Source organism: Notamacropus eugenii, chromosome 3, assembly GCF_028372415.1.
Source record: "Notamacropus eugenii isolate mMacEug1 chromosome 3, mMacEug1.pri_v2, whole genome shotgun sequence".
NCBI lineage: Eukaryota > Metazoa > Chordata > Mammalia > Diprotodontia > Macropodidae > Notamacropus > Notamacropus eugenii.
In genome coordinates this window covers 170336173-170354092 of record NC_092874.1, presented here as the reverse complement: position 1 = coordinate 170354092, position 17920 = coordinate 170336173, and the positions used below count along the sequence as shown (strand labels likewise).

Sequence of the window (17920 nt, the reverse complement as noted above, 5' to 3'; positions counted from 1 at the left end):
ATGGATATGAGGATAAAATATGTTAATGTTTGTAAAACTCTTTTCAAAACCTAAAGCACCGTGTAAATACCAGCTATTGTTATGACTAAAAGAAATATTAGTGAAGAGCCCATGAGTTGCAATTTTGAGTGGATGCTGAGCCAAAGTCACCTTCAAGTAGTCTACAACTAGGGGGAAAGAGAGTGGTCCTGAGGCATGTATAAAATGAATAGGTTGAATTCGATGCCTACCATCCCTTCTACCTCTTAAAATCAGTGCTTCCATGTTAGGATAACAGATACAGACCTAGTTTGGACACTTAAAGATGGAGTAGGGGAGAGAAAAGGGGGTTAACACTTGTCTAAAGGCCTAAGATAGGAAGAAAGTGAGCTTTGTGAGAGAAAATAGACCCAAAATAGGGTAACCCAAGAGTGGAGAATGAAGATTTAGAGGCAGAATGTACAAACTCTCCTTTAATTTTGGTGTGTAGAGTTGACCATATGAATATATTAATATACTCATGCAGTCATTATACTTGTGTATAAAATATGTTGACACCTTATTATGAAGGTTAGAATCATCTATGCAGTCCAATAAATCAGAGAAGAAAATAAGGGATTTATTTCTCTTCCTTCCTTCCTTTCTCCCTCCCTCCCTTTCTTTCTTTCTTTCTTTCTTTCTTTCTTTCTTTCTTTCTTTCTTTCTTTCTTTCTTTCTTTCTTTCTTCCTTTCTTTCTCATTAAACTGAGTTACCAGAGCAGAAGTAAGATATTAAATTACCAGTGGTCACAATTTTAGAATAGTTTATCTCTTTTTGCTAAGAGGTAGTCACTAGTGATTCTACCAGAAGTCTTAATTTTGAAACCCAGTGTTCATCACTTATACTAACAACACCCAGCCCTCTTATGAGGGCATCTAACTTTTAGAACGTCCTGCTTGGAGATCTAGATGGAAAGGGAGGGATCATAAATAGTTTGAGATAACAGGAAACTTGTCACCAGACAATTCTCCAAATCCATTAGAACTGGCTTCTGACCATATTTCTTCTCATAAAAATTCCTTGAATTCTGGGGTCTAAAAGCCAAGACAAAAGATCCTAGTTTCATAAATCATGCTGACAGCAAGACCTGTCACTTAATCACTGACTAATTGTGAGTCCCTGACTTTCAAAATACATCTACTAAAAATCGGAAAAAATATGACAGAATATAAATTACATATTTTCTTTGATTTACTATATTCTCATGTGAACCATTTTTATTTTAAGTAAGTTAGAGGGACAAAGCCCCAAAAGTTTCTTAGATCCCTTTCAATATTTTCTTTAAATTCAAAGCAAACATTGAAAAAAATTTAATCTGGCAAGTGACATAGGAAATTAATCCCCTAGATTGATGCCTAAATTCCTATGCCCACAGAAAAGGGAAAAATTTGACACATTTGAGTATTATTAAAAATCCAAAGCCTAAACATAGGCTTTCTGGTGAACTAACTCCATTCACAGTGAAATGCCTTTGTAGCAGCACAAATCAATTGCTCAATGGAATAGTAAAATGTCACTTCCTAATTTAGAGACCAGATAATGAAATTCACTTTCCATCTCTTAGTAGAGAGACAGAGGATTCTAGGTGGGGAATGTTACGTGTTGTCAATGGAGCTACAGGGTTGGTAGTTTTTGCTTAACTTTTTCTTTTATAAGAATGGGTTTAAAGGTATTATAATGTGTATATATAGTAATATAGGTATTTTATGCATAGCTATGTAAGTAATATCAGGAAATGTCAGTTTTACAAAAAACAAAAGTCATCAATAAAACTTTAACAAATAAAAAATAAAGAATGAAACAGAATATACACATCAAATAGTATATTCAATATTCTGGTTGCTAATCCTTTCCTAATTTAGTATATGTTCTTTTACAGAGAATCACTTACTTAGAACAACTTCCAGTATTTACAATCAATGTGATTATTACCATAAATAATAAACTACCAAACTATTATTTCTCCCAATTCATTCTTCATCACATGCTGTACCTTTTAACCCATCATCCTTAGTAATTGCTTTCCTGGGAGTCCACTGGCATTCTACTTACAAAGAAGTAAGTCATCTTTATAGCCATACACAATGTCAGCCTCCCAATTTTGTTTCTGTTTAGAACCCAAGAAATTATAATTTCCATCAATCATTAATATTTCTTCTATAAATATTTTTTCAAGTTAAATACTCATATAAGCAGCTAAGCAATATTTCTTTTAAGAAAAATAAGTATCCAGATTTCTAGAACACCTGAAACCACCTTGTTATGATTTTGAGGAGCCTAAGTCTTTGATTTCTCTTTTATTAGCCATGGTTTGCCATCTGAAAATAAGCAGATTGTACTAAGAGATTTCTTAGACCCTCTCCAATCCTAAAGATTTTAGGCAAGAAAAGTGACAGAAACATCCTAGTGACTGGCTAGCATTCTTATTTCACTGTTTATTTTCCTACTCCCTCTAGTGGCCACTAGCATTTATTCCAACCAATTCTCCAAGGCAACTCTTAAAACAAAATAAATGTTTAACTTGAAAAATGTAAGCTCTTTGAGAAAAGCAGTTGTTCGTTCTCTGTCATTATGTCCCTAGAACCTAGCACATAGTTTAATAAAGGCTTATTGATGGATTGATTGAAGACTACCTTGCTTCAAATAAAAATGTATAATTCATGAATAGAATTTCTAAGCAACATTTTATATTGGGGGAGGGGAACATTTATCAACAACACTTTTTAATACAGGACAACCACAAGTTGTACTGGAAAAAGTGACTGTGAAGGAAGCAGTGTGCAAATCTGAAACATTTAAAGTCAGTAATTCTATGATGTTTGTTAATCAGACTCAAGATGCTTTTTTGTTTTTCTCTCTCCCTTCTCTCTCATATTTTCAAGAAGAAATTGTACCTAAACTAAGTTTTTACCTTCTTAGTGTTTCTCAGGATGCCCACTTCTCTTCTTACCCCTTTTTAGTTTGTTCTGCTTTGTCTTCATTCCTCTTTAATCCTCCAACCATTCTTCCTCAAAAGAAAAGAACTACCATAGAGAAAAAGGAAAAGTACCAGAAACAGCATCCCTCTACTCCAATAGGGCTAGGATCTCATGCACTGGAGAATGACTAGCTTGAGCAATTCTGATGGGATTTATCCATGCCTGCCCTCTCTCTCACAGACTTACAACAAGGAGTTCACTGTTTACCCAAAGTTCAGAAGGGGTGTTAGAAAGGGAAGGATGGCAGAGCCTTCCTAGCCAAAAATAATAATAATCATCATTTAAAAAACCTTTGAGAGCCTTTCTCAAAATACGTTTTACCATTACAACCATGTGTTTTGTTTTTTTTCGGACTGTGAATTCCTTTAGAAGTTATTCTTTCATATAGGTTGCAAATACTGCCTGCCACACTATATGTGTTAAATAAATATTAAATAATATTAATCCATTATAATGTCAAATTTCTTGTCACAACATAACATGGGGACGCAAAGGAGGAAGAAAAAAGTACAGTGGAGAAATGCAGGCCCTGAAACTCAATGACATCATCTCAAACCCCATCTTCTGCAAGAGGCTTTTATTATTTCCTTGCGCCCCTCCCCCATGTCTTCCATCTGAGATTACCTTACTTTTACTTTGTACATAGCCTGTAAGTAATTTTTTTGTTGTCCTACATTTTCTCTCCCCTTAAAAAGTGAGTTCCTTGAGAGCAGGGACTCTAGTTTTGCCTTTCTCTAGTTCTTAGCGGAGTCTGGCACTCAGCAAGTGCTTAATAAATGCTTCTTGACTGACTGACTTATCTTGGCTCTCGGACAGAATAATTTTCTCGAAGACTTGGGTCAAGTGACCAACCTACTGTACCTCTCTGACAAGTTGTAACCTTGCCTAGTTTACTAGCATATTGGGCAGATTAAAGTATTTTGTAAACATTAATTAAAGATGCAGGGTTAGGTGAGAGCTATGTGTTATTAAATATCAGACAAAGGATAGTAGTTTTCTTCCCTCTGATCAAGCATTTATTCCTTCCCTTGAGAGAGTTGAAAAATAAGAAAGGTTAGACCAGGGCTCAGCCCATGACTGGACCACTGTAGGAAACCAACTACTTCCCCTTTGACCATCTGTAAAATGTGGATAAGAAAAACCCTATCATCTCACTCAAGACTACAATTCTGGTACAGAAGATTGTTCATAATAACTTTATGTTCAGGGATTTAATAAAAACTGATCATTAAAATGATGCTCCTTCTACCCCACTAATCATTCCACTTTCTTCCTACTCTCTCAGCCTATGAAAGAAGTGTCATCCTCAGTCTAGCTGATCTGAGTTCATGACTCGCTGTACACCTTCTTAGGAAGTTATTTGCATCGTGGCAGATATAGAATAGAAGGTCTTATTTTCATTTGTCAAGCAGTGCTATTTAAACACAGTACCGCCTAACATTTCCATAACGCTTTACTTATAGGATCTCTCGAGCCTCACAAAAAAACTACTGAAGTAGGTATGACAGCTATTATTAGACTCATTTTCACGGACGGATAAACTGAGTCTCAGGTTGACTTGCCCGCGGTCACACACGGCTGGGACGTGCCCGAGGTGAGATCTGAGGCCCCGTTTTTCCGACTCTCTAGCCCGTCCTCTGCCCCCTGGGTTTCCCCTCTTCCGTCCTCACCCCCCTTGCCCATCTTCAGCGCGGGGGGCTGGATGACAAGAAGCCGGAATTTCCAGGTCCCTTCCAGCCGGGGACGTTGACATTAGAGTCAGCCTGCAGTCCGAATGCGGGCAACTCCTGGGCCAGGGCAGCTTTCCTCCAGCTAACCGGTTCCCTAACAGCCCGCCGTGGGCCAGGAAGCCCCCGACACCTAGCCGGACGGGGGACGGCGGAGGTGGGGGGAGCCTCGGGGCCTGCGCCTTTAAATGCCTGGCTCGCAGACCGGGCAGGTGGGAGGTGGCGGCTCAGCCGGGCGGCCAGCCCGCCCGCTCCTCCGTGTCCTGCAGTGCGCATGGGTGAGTGCTGGCTGCTGTGCCGCCGCTGCGGCTCGGGGACAGTGCGGGAGGCAGGAGGGACGCGCAGGGTGCCCCGGACTCCCGCCTGGCACCTGCTGCCCCTCTGACGGCGGGGCTTCGCACGGCCGGTCGGGCAGCGGCTAGGTGAGCGAGGGCAGCCGGCCCTCCCGATGGGGGCTGGGGGCTGGGGGCGGGGGGGCTGGAGTTGTCGCGCCTAGCTGTGTGTGTTGGGGGGTGCGGGAGGAGGGGGTGTTGGCCCTGGTCGCTTCTGTCCGAGACTTCAATACTAGAAACTGCATTTAAGGTCTGCGTTGGGAGAAACGATTTTACCCCAACTGATGGGCGAAGAATCGGCCCCAAGGTCTGTTTGTTCTCCCCCCGCCGCCTTTCCACTTTTCCCTGCATTTCCCCTCTCTCCGCGATCTTCCCCCTTGCAGCTCTTTCTGCTCTTCTCTACCCTTTTCCCTCCCTTCTCTTCAGAAGTTCTGAGTGGGACTGACAGCTCCTCCCCTCCCCCCACATCGGGGAAAAGTCTGCTTGCTGAATTGAATTGAATCCGCGTGTGAAGGGGACTGAGGTGGCATTTTCCACTCCAAACAAGGAAACTTGTTTGTCCTTCGGGATTTCAGGGGTTCGTGGCAACTAGTTGGGGACGCAGGCGGGGCGGGGGGGAGGGGGAAGCAACCTGTAACTAGGAGAAGGTGGCTTTTACTAATAATCACCCCTCATCCCCGAGTTTACCTACCTATACTTTCGCTGTTGCTTCTCACCCATTATTTTGCCCCCTTCACCTTGGCAATTACGTGCTCACCTCCCAAGGGAATGCCTGATATGCCCTCTCCCCTTCGTAGTCTTCGGAATCCGTCCCGGACCTCTGCCTCTAAACTGTTCTGCAAACTCTAAACTGTTCTCTAAACTTCATGTGGGCATTGTAGGATTCCACTTTACCTGGAAGCTGAGGCACAAGCCTTTATCCCCTAGTAAACCTAACTCCAGAACTAAATGATGAGGTTTTCCTTCTCCTCCCCCCCAGCTAGTAATTGAATCATACCCAAATGTTTCGGATTTTCTATTGAGCCAGTATGGGAAGGATTAAAAAGGAAAAAAAAATGTGGCTATTGTGGGACAACTTAACAAAAGGCAATAAAATAAACTGTTTCTCAGCTCACTGGTTTTTCAAACTTTCCCAGTATTGTTTGAGCCCAAATTTTGTCTTGCTTTTTTCCCCTCTCCAAGAACCACCCTCAGAAAGCTATAACTGTCTGCCAAAAGTAATATTCAGAAATAGAAAACTAACAGGAGCTAAAGAAAACTTTTATCAGTAGATGGGATTCATGTTCTATTATGGGTTCAAGTTGGTTTTGGTGACTGCCTTTCTTTATTTACCTTATAACCTGCACTACACTACTCCCCCCCACCATTTTTTAATGTAGTAAAAAAGGGGGAAAAATCTATTTATTTGAAAAACAGTTTAGGGTAGTGGATACACCAGTACTAAGGGGAAACATGGAGAAAAGTTCTCAAAGGGGAAACTTTTCTTAGTGTTTTCCCCTACTTTTTAAAGAGTGTAATCACTGTACTTTGTGCCACTGGGCAATAAGCAAGTTTCTGCTCTGGAAATCTGTCTGCCGTTTGCATATAATTAGTTGTGTTCTCTAAGAGGAAAGGGGTCTTTAATTTGTGAAGTCAGTGTACAAATATAAACCATCTCCCTTCTTATTTGAGATAGGATGGAAAGGATTGAAATGGTCTTGCTGGAATGGAGAGTATGAAAGTTTGTGTGTTTATTACTAAGGCTACAATAGATTAATCCCTTGGAATTAAATGAGTTCCTGTTAACAGCTCCAAAAATGTCCTTTCTTTAGAGATACATTGATGTGTGTATGTTTGTTGCCCCCCACCCCTTTCCTGTGTCCAAAATGAGTAAGGAGGGAGGAAAAAAATAAGGCAAGAAGAAAAAAAGAGAACTTTGGGGGCATGTGGGGAGGTGGGGGAGATACATTAACTTTCTTGTTGATAGGGATGTCTGAATCACTGGATACAACAACTAAACTGTCAAAGGAGTACTACATGTGTCTGGCACTCTTCCATGTCGGTGTCTAGACAATCAGTTTGTATGAGTCAAATTCATAGAGCCTTTATCAGGTGCTGGAGGCACCTGGCACCAGCTCCTGAATTCTCAGACACCTATACAATCTGAAGTTGGTACCTGATATTTACTCTAAAGGTAGCTGATCATCTCTAGGAAATATCAAAAGATTAAGATGAGCAGAAATGGAGAGAAATAGAAGGAAGAGAGAGAGGTCAAGGGAAGGTATTTTTGAACTAAAGGAGGTGCAAAAGCATCATATACAGTGAGCCTCTACTGTGTGGACAGCATCATGCTATGCATTATCCTAATACTATTGTAGTACCTCATTACCAAGTCTTTCAATTACTTTAAAGGTGAAAGCCATCCTTCAGGTACCCTTTCATTATTTCAGGAAGGAATCCTGCTATGTTGAGATATCTGCCAAAGACCTGAACGAGGCTTCCAAGGTGATAAGGAACTAGGTCTCAGTTTCTTTTGATCAACAATGAAAGTTGTGGTGGCAGCTAGCTGCCTTAGGACCTTGTTGCCTTCCAGAAGTGAGGCAGCAGCTCTACCCCATCTGCATGGCCCCTCTTCTTGGAGTTGAGGAAGCATTTCTTTGGTTGCTCCTACAGAAAAGCTCCCACTATCCATAAGTAGTAGCTGAGGCACTTGTACACGTGTTGTTCTTCTCAGAATAAGAGCAAAGAAAGACAGAATCTGAGTATCTTACATCCTGATTCTCTAGCCAAGAAATGCAGTTTCAAGGAAAACTGTGGACTTTAGCTATTAATGATGCTTTTCTCACTTTCCTAAACTTACTGCCTTCTTCCTAAAGATATTGTGATTCAGTATGTTTCAGGAAAGCATTGGGATTTGTCATCTGTGTCATAAAGGTTGATGCTGAGGAACATATAATTCAGAGAGAACAGTCTACCATTCAATCTTTACAAAATGTCTCCAGGTTCTGTGAAGAATTGATTTCCCTTTTTCATTGAATTTATTTTAAGGGTTTTTAAAAATACTTTTTGTTTTTTTCCATCCTAGTCATTTTCCAATACAATCCTCTACTCTCCACATCCCCTCCCCTCTCACATAGAACCCTTCCCTGTAAAAGAGGGAAAAAGTTCATCAGAACCATGCCACCCAGTCGCTGACTGATGGTAGAGGCAGCAGGCAACATCCATGGTCTCCCACCACAATGTTGAAAATAGAGGTTTGTCATCATTTCTTCTCTGAGGGCAGGAATTGTTTGATTTTTGTCTTCTATATCTGGCTCCTAAATGGTTATTGAATGAATGAAAGATTGATCAATGCATTTAATCTGCATCCAACCGCCTTATAGCAGGATTTTTAAAATATTAGCAAAATAATTTTCTATATTGTTCGCCTAGTTGTGCTTTGCTTTTACTCTGTTTATATATGTACTTCCTTTGTATTAGATTTATATCAGCAGCCACCAAAACTTTTTCATATGTAGAGTAAAAGTGGTCATTATTATAGGGTACTTACTTTTTTTAAATTTATGTGTTATAGTGTTGCCTTCTGGATCACCATTTTAAAAATTATTATAAATTAGAAAATCATCAACAAGTATTTCCATGTACAAAGAAAGCCTGAAACAAAGAGGATTGAATATGAAATCATGAACCAATTACAGAGAGCTTGGGTTTGGGGGTGCTGTTTTTTTAATATAGTAAGTTTAATGTGGTACTATCAACATTAACTAGCTTATCTGTGTCCCAGTCTGAACTTCCTTCTGTGTATTTTTAAAAGTTTTTCAGACACTTTTTTTTACATCACTGTCACAAGCTTCCCTTGTAACAAAATAAGTATAGTCAAGCAAAAAAAAAAAATGTATTGGACTTGTCTGAAAATGTATTTCTCAGTCTCCCCCAACAGCCAAATCATGATCACTTCTCCACCAAGGGAAGGCGGGGAGGCATCAGCCTTCTAGATTATTCAATGTATTGATCAGAGATGTTACTTCTTTCAGTACTGTTTTCATTTACAAGGTTGTTGATCAGATCGCTCTTTCTCTTTGTCACTACTGTATCTTTTTTGCCCTTTCTCCTAGGCTTCTCCCCATGTCTCAAGGATACATGCATGTGTGCATGTATACACACACACACACGCACAGAACCATTTCCCCCATCTGTTAATGTGATTGCATCATCATTTGTCTCTTCAACATCAAGGAAGTGTGATACGTGATGTATGTTGGTCTACTATCAACAATGTGGTATTTGACTTGATTTTTGTTGCCTATTTTTGTTCTCTTATATAGTTTTAGTTATCATCTATATTATTCCTTTGGTTATTATGCCTTCTTCACCCTATATCACCATACAAGTCTTCCCATGTTCTGAATTCTTCATATGTGTTCAGCTGTTCCTTCCTCATCGGGCACATATTAAGTTCCTATCTTTTTGTTATCCCAAATCTTGCTACTATAAATGTTTTTGTACATTTGTGTCTTCTTGCTGTCAGTAATCACCTTGCCGTATAGTCTCAGAAATGGCATCACCGGATGAGAGTCAGCAAGCCTTTATTAAGTGCCTACTGTGTGCCAGGCAGTGTGCTAAGAGCTAGGCAAAGAGAGGTGGGGGGTAGGGGAGTCTCTGCTCTCAAGGAGTTTATAGTCTAATGGGGGAGACACAAACAAGATATGGGCATAATAAATTGGAGATGATCTCAGAGGGAAGGCACGCAGATTAAGAAGGAATGAAAAAGGCTTCTTGCAGAGGGTGGACTTTTGGTGAGAGACTTGAAAGAAGCCAGGAAGCAGAGATAAAGAGGGAGAGAATACCAAGCCTGGGACACGGCCAATAAAAATGCCCAAGGAGGCCAGTGTCAACGGATCAGAGTCAACAGAAGCAAGAAAGGAGACTAGAAAGGTAGGATGGGTTACAGAGCGAAGCAGAGGATTTTATATTCATATAAAATTTATATTTATACAGATATAGGGAGTTAGTGGGTGAGATGATCAGACTAGTGCTTTAGAAAGATCAATCTGACAGCTGAGTGGAGAGAGGATTGGAATGCAATGAAACTTGAGGTGGAGAGACTAACCAGCCGAGTCCTTCCATAGTCCAGGTGTGGCCTGCACCAAGGTGATGGCCCAGTCTGAGGAGAGATGTTACAAAGGTCAATACACAGGACCTGATTCCTGTGGGGGAGGGGAGGTGGGGTAAGGAAGAATGAAGAGACAAGGATGATACCTAGGTCTCAAGTCTGGGTGACTAGAAGAATGATGTTTCCTTCTGCAGCACTAGGGAAGTTAGGAAGAAGGGGAAGGGGTTTAGGGGGAATAAGGAACAATTTAACAACTTTCCTTGCATAATCCAAATTGCTTAACAGAGCAGTTGGACTGAATTATAGCTGCTCCAACATTACTTGTTCCTACCATTTCCAGTCTTTGAAATTTTTGATGGGTGTGATGCCTCAATTAGTTTAATTTGTATTTATTTTTTTATTAGTGGTTTTTGAAGAATTTTTTCCAATAGTGGTTGATAGTTCTTGTTTCTTCTTTTGAAAACTGTCACTATCCCATAACCATTTTATTTTAAGACTAGTTCTTAGTCTTTTTTCCCTTTAGACATCAGACTTTTACCAGGGAGAGGAAATGCAAATAATTTTTTGCCCAGTATGTATATTTTCTTCTGACTTTAGCTACAGGAATTTTATTTGTGTAAAAACTTTCATTTCATAGAACTAAATTGGTCTATTTTTTTCTCCTATAATCTCTTCTATCCTGTCTGGTTATGATTTCTTGCCTTATCAAAAGCTGTGCAAGATACCTCCTACCATTGTCTTCTAACTTTTGTTATGGTAATAACTCACCTTTCTACAGTGCTTTCATACATTCTCATTTGCTATACACTATACTGATAGAAGTATTTATCTCTTTTCTATCTGTATTTTACAGTATTTCTACCTATATTTTACAGTAGACACACTTAAGAGTGTGACTTGCCCAAGGTCATATGCATAATAAGCAGTAGAATGTGTACCTTTCTATATGTTCTTTTTCTTTTCTTTGTGTCCCCAGTGCTTAGCATAGTACCCATCATATAGTAAATGCTTAATAAATGCATGTGCATTAACTGTTTCGTGTTCTTTCTATAACCCCCTACTGATTTTCTATCAAATCAAGATTTGAAGAGTCTACACTGTAGAGTGGGGTAGAGATCAGGAAATTAGTTCTTGTCTCTTCCATACTGGATCAAGAAGAAAGTCTAGAGATCTGCAAATATTGTAAATACTTTTACTGAGGTGTTAGCAAAGGAAAGACATAAATACAAACATTAGAAGGAAACCCCTGAAAATGTCAGACATTCAAAAAGATCCCTGGCTCCTGGATCTAGAACCTCATTCCCACCTCTTGCCCCACTTTCCAGGTTCACTGCTGTGTAGCTCAACTTTCTGATATCCAAAGTAGGCATAGTAATATTGCCTACTAAACATAATAGGTCTTCAAGAAATATTGGATTGTGGATTCAGTTTTCCATAATGCAGGCTGACCTCACTGACTTAAACACTGAAAAGATAATTATAATACGAATATTTGTGTGCTGAACCATAATTGTTTTTTATTGTGGTTATGTTGTTTTTGTTTGTTTTTTACTTCCATTAGGGTTTTAGTTATATTCCCATGGAAAAGAATTAGAAAGAAACATCTAATTTAAAAAAAAAAAAAGCTTGATTTCCACTTCAGGAAGAAAAAAAGGCAGCTTTTTGACATGAAACCTGAATTGTGTATCTAATTCTTCCATAAAGGCACTGCAAGGTTAGTCAAATGGAAAATTTAATCTAATCTTACAGGCTCATTTAAACTCTTGCAGAATGAGCTCCTTGAGGGTAGGGACCAGGATTTTGCTTCCTTTGTACCTCTAGTGCTTAGCATAGGACTTGGCATATGGTAAGTGCTTAATAAATGCATGTGCATTAACTGTTTTAATTCTATATTCTGATTTTGTTGAGTTTTTAAAAACCATATGATAAGTTCACAGCTTTAGGGTTGGAAGCTACCTTTGAGGCCATGAGTTCAACTTTTCTCATTTTACAGATGAGGAAACTGAGACAAAGGTTAAGTTCCCTTTAAGGTTATAAGTCCAGGTAGTAAAGCTGAAAGAGCTAAAAGAACAACAGTCAAGCAAATCTAACTCAACAAGTCTTTAATGAATTGGGTACTAGAGGGGGACACACAAAATTAAGCCAAGCCTCTGTCCTTATAGTGTGTAGAGTAGATGGGATAAAACCTCCTTGCTCTTCTTGGAACAAACTACTCCATTCTCCCAATACTGAGTATTTTCACTGGCTGATCCCCAGGCCTGGAACTCTCTCCTCATTTCTGACTCCTTACTTCCCTGGCTCCCTTCAAGTGCCAGCTAAAAAATCTCACCTTCTACAAGATGCCTTTCTGATACTTTCTTGATATTAATACCTTCCTTGGGGTGACTGTCTCCAGTTTATCCTGTACATATCTTGTCTGTACATGGCTTTTTGCATGTTGTCTCCCCTATGAGAACAGGGACTCCTCCTTGAGAGCAGGGACTGTCTTTTGCCCTTCTTTGTATCCTTAGCACTTAGCACCAAGTCCAAAACATGATAGGTGCCTAACAGACACTTGTTGATTTGTAAAAAAAAAAAAAAAAAAGTCCAGAGAAGTTCTTAACAAGCAACGGCATTTGTTGAGTTCTTCTTGGACATAGGTTTCTGCGTTGGCCAAAGGCTGAGACATACCCATTATATGCCAATGCCCCTAACTGTATTAAATTCTATAAATACCATTGCTAAGTGAGTTAACAAAGCCAGGTTTTGCCTATTTGTGCTTTTTAATGTCTTGATGAAAAGGACTATAAAAGTCAAGATGGAAAATAGCTTTTTTAAAGAGTCCCTTGTGTTGCTCCCAAGTGAAGTTTAGTAGATGGTAAAATGAATAAGACTGAAAAATGAATAAAATATAAATTACTGTGAAGAAAAAAACAAACAAACCTAAGATGGTGTAATTATCACTCCCAATCAGAATGGCTACTTTTGTCTCCCTCCTGTTAATGTTATCTTAGTATGAGAAGAGTTCTTACTTTTATGCTTCTTCTAATGCACAAAAAAAACCTCCAAACTTACACTGACAGATTTACCTCCCCATAAATAAACTACTTTGATGTTATAAGTAGTCCATGGATTTGTTATCACAAACAAAATGTAAAATGAGTTAAAATGATAAACAATAAAAATTTGAGATGGGTACCTTGCAAAGCTTTTATGAAATTGAACTCTGAAGTCAGCACAGTTCCTCTTGGTGCCTTTCACACTGCTTTCTATTAGGTAATGCTTTATTATTCTAAGAGGCTTAATCTTCTGAAGTCTATCCCACCCATTTGGGGGATGAGGTTTAACTTTAGGCACAATGGTATGTCTAGACCATTCTCTTAGCTGACAGTATTCTCTTATAAAAAGACCTCTTCCCTATGGGTCTGTTAACAGCCCAGATTACTTAGTTAAAGCCTTTGTAGTGATCTGTTTGCATTAAGCAAATCAATTACTTTTATGTGGTGTGGTCCAAAGTAAATTACTGGCCCCACGTTAACAGCTGGAGCTTTTCACAATAGAGGGCCAATCTAAAAGCAAACTCGTTTCTCTACATTGTTTAGAGATCTCTTTTCAGTAAACCTCTTTTTCCTTCTAAATGAAAGCTTGGTATTGTTTGGAGCCAATACATTTGCCAGTCTTTTAGAAAATGTTTGTTCAATACTCTCAACTGGGTTCTTGCACTTCAAAGAACAAGGGCTTTTACTGAAGAAATTCCAAGGGGAAAATGTAAAGTCTTATGAATTTATATTGGTTCTACCAAGATTAAAAACAAACAAAAAACAACTCAGCAGAATTTTTACTTGCTTGATCCCCACAGTACTGGAATAGAGTCCTGGCATACTTAGGAGATATTTCTGGAGGTGTTCTTTTCTTTTCAAAGTTTACTTTTCTTGAATATCAAGAAATCCAACACAAGGAATAGAAACCCAAGAGTATTAGTATTCTCATTTTACATAAAACTCGTTCATTTGCTCCCATGCCAACTTTTAGCTTAACCTTTTGCCATTTTGATTAATTATAATATAACCAGTATGTGTAAAGTGCATATGCCTCCCTAAATGTGGATACATGCATAGGCACATAAACATTTAATTCCACAAATGTTTATTGACAATTTGCTATATGTAAAGAAGTGCAGTTAGTTATTGAGGGCCAGGACTTCTCAAGTGCTTTTGTACTTGTATTTCCATTAACTAGCACAGTGCCTGGCACACACGCACAGTAGGTGCTTTATGTCTGTTGACCAATAATGAGTACTGTTGATACAAAGATAAACATTCATGTTTATTATACATACTTTTCAATTTAGCATCTGTCAACTTTGGAAGAGTTTTGTATATTTATATATGTATATATATATATATACATATACACACATATAGTATGTGTATACACACATATATGCATATATATACACATGTATACACCAAAAACAAAGTTGATGTGACATTTACACACAAACAGAAAATGTAAAGTTGTGTGTGTTTGTGTGTGTGTGTGTGTGTGTGTGTGTGTGTGTGTTTACTCACAGATATTTACCTAGGTACTTTCCTCACCCCCTTCCTTGTTTCTTCAGTGTGATGACCAGCTTAACTTAGTACAGGGAGGCTTCTCACTAGTAGCTTGCCCACCAGTCAATGAAAGCTTTGGCCATGGTAACCTATGAAACTGATGAATAAAAAATAGATTTAGTCTGGTGGGACCTTCTTTGTTTTCTGCAGTGATAGTTGTGGAATGGCAAAAGGGGGAGACAAAGAGTGATAAGAATTACAGTTTTTAGGCCATCTTTAAAACTTAACTGTTGGTACCCTAAATGGAAGATTGTTGAGGCAGCTAAGTGGGGCAGTAGATAGAGGGCTGGGCCTAAAGACAGGAAAACTCATCCTCCTGAGTTCAAATCTGGCCTCAGATACTTACTAGCTATGTGACCTGAGCAAGTCACTTAACCTGTTTGCCTCAGTTACTCATCTGTAAAATGAGCTAGAGAAGGAAATGGCAAACCACACCAGTATCTTTCTCAAGAAAACCCCAAATGAAGTCATGAAGAGTCACACATGACCAAAATGACTGAATAACAAGTATGCCAGGCATTGTGCTAATCACTAGAGATACAAAAAGAGGCAAAAGACAGTACCTCCCCTCAAGGAACTTATAGTCTAATAACAAAAATATGCAAACAAAGGGAAAAGGACCCCCATGTACAAAAATATTTATAGTAGCTCTTTTTGTGGTGGCCAAGAATTGGAAGCTGAGGGGATGCCCATCAATTGGGGAATGGCTGAACAAGTCGTTGTATATGAATGTAATGAAAATGGTGATCAGGCAGACTTCAGAAAAACCAGGAAAGACTTGCATGAACTGATGCTGAGTGAAGTGAGCAGAACCAGGAGAACATTATACACAGTAACAGCAACATTGTGTGATGACTGACTTTGTTAGACTTAGCTCTTCTGAACAACGCAATGATCTAAAATAATTCCAAAATATTCATGATGGAAAATGCTATCTACATCCAGAGAAAGAACTATGGATTCTGAATGCCGATTGAAGTATACTATTTTCTCTCTTTTGTTGTTTTTTCTTTCTTGTGGTTTTTCCTTTTGTTTTGATTCTTCTTTCACTACATGACTAATGTGGAAATGTTTAATATGGTCATACACGTGTGGCCTATATCAGATTGCATGCCATCTTGGGAAGGGGGGAATGAAGGGAAGGGGAAAAAAATCTTATAAAACTGAATGTTGAAAACTAAAAATAAATTTAAAAAAATAAAAAAAATTTTAAAATGTACAAACAAGCTATATACAGGATACATAGGAAATAAGTGACAGAGGGAAGAAACTAGAATTAAGTGGGATTGGGCCTCCTGTAAAAGATGGGATTTTTACCTGGGACTTAAAGGAAGTCAGGAAAGCCAAAAGAGAGGCATGAAGAAGGAAGGAGAGCATTCTAGTCATATTGGACAGCCAGGGAAAATGTCAGGAGTTGAGAGATAGAGTGTGTGTTGGAGGCCAGTGTCACTAGATGGAAGAATATATGGTAAGAAATAAGGTGTAAGATGAGCTGGGCATTTGCAGGGGGGCGGCACATCTATAAAGGATTTTGAGTGCCAAACATAGGTTTTTATTTGATCCTAGAGGCTGTGGGAAGCCATTAGTTCATTGAGTGGGGTGGGGTGTGGGGGTTGATATGTTCAGACTTGCACTTTAGGAAAATGGCATCGGTGTCTGTAGGGTATATTGGAGTGGGGAGAAGAGGTAAGCAAACTCCCCAGTAGGCTATGGAAATAGGCCAGGAGTGAGGTCATGAGGGGCTGCACTAAAGTGGTGGCAGTATCAGAGGGGAGAAGGGAGGCATGTTTAAGAGATTTTTCAAGGGTGAGATCAATAGACATTTCTGGTAGATTAGATGTGGGGAATGTGAGATAGCAAGGAGTTGAGGATGACTCCTAAATTGTCAGCCTAAGGAGCTACAAGGATGGTGTGACTCAGCAGGCACAGGGAAGGTAGAAAATGGGGAGGGTTTGGGGGAAACATTATGAGTTTAGTTTTGGACACATAGAGCGCTCTGATGCTGCGAAATCTCACTTCTGCCCTTGCCTCTCACTGTCTCATCCCTCTCCCTCTCCCTCTCCCTCTCCCTACCCCCACCCTCCATTTGAACTGAGTCTTGAGAAAGAGAGATTTCAGGGAGGTTAGAAGAAAGACTATTCTATGCATATGGGACAGCCTAGGCAAAGGAATAGAGGTGGGAGATTGTTATATTCGGAAGTGATAAGTAAGCTGATTTGGGTGGAAGAGAGAGTTCATGCAAGGAAATAATATGAAAAGATATGAGTCTGTAGAGATAAGTTGGAGCAGTATTATAAAAGACTGTTAAAATTAGATACCTGGCCTTTGTTTCTTTAATCAGTTGACTAACAGAAGGACATTTAGAAAATGTTACAGAGGAGCATGGCTAAAGATCACAAGCACTATCAATTCACAAACCAAATCTGTTTCATTTTATGTCTGTTTGTTAATCCTCCTCCTCCTGGTTTCACCTGTAAATGTTCTTGGAATGACCTCATTTGGTTGGGTTGAGCACCATGCTTTACTCCAGTCTTGTTTCCCTCTCCAAAACTCCTTTTGTTTTGTGATTAATATTGAATATCAACCATGCTGCTCTGTAATGTTTTCCAAATGAATTTAAGACTCACCCACCATTAGATTGGCCATTTGTGTCAGTTTGGATGTAGGATCCAGTGTTTGATGGCTGAGGTGTTCTCTAGGTTCTTGGGACCTTTTATTGTGGTCACCTTTCCTTTGACTTGAACTTTTCTTGGCTTGTTTAAATAGGTCAGGGTGAATTTGTAATTTCAAAGCAGTATCTTCTCACCTCTCATCTTCTAATTTGATAATGACTTTGATCTTTGCTTTTAGCCAGTCTGAATGCAGGAAACTCATTCTGACATGACTCCTACTTGCCATCTTATGGTTGTTAATATGAACAATTTCACCTTATGTGGTCAGTGTTTCCTGTGGCTGACATCTATTGATTCTTTTTAAATGTTTTATTGAGACTTAAAAAAAAAATCACCATCCCTTCCCAAAGATGATAGAATCTAATCTCCTTAAGAGGAGGGCCTGTTTCATTGTTGTCTTCACATTCCCAGCTTACAGAACAGTGCCTGGTGGATAGTAGGCAATTAATAAATGCTTGTTGACTGATTCATTAATGCTCTCCCTATAATAGTAGAAAGAGCACCCACT

General features: G+C 39.2%; 1 protein-coding gene across 2 annotated transcripts in view; it reads left to right on the top strand.

The window, feature by feature from the left end:
- The first annotated feature begins 4887 nt into the window (after nucleotides 1-4887).
- The window catches only part of PROSER2 (proline and serine rich 2), a 69662-nt gene continuing 56629 nt past the window's right edge, over nucleotides 4888-17920 (top strand). Inside the window, exon 1 of one of the 2 annotated variants that reach the window (XM_072653336.1) lies at nucleotides 4888-5002. The gene's annotated coding sequence lies outside the window, so the exon portion shown is untranslated. The other variant, XM_072653335.1, reaches the window with a different exon arrangement.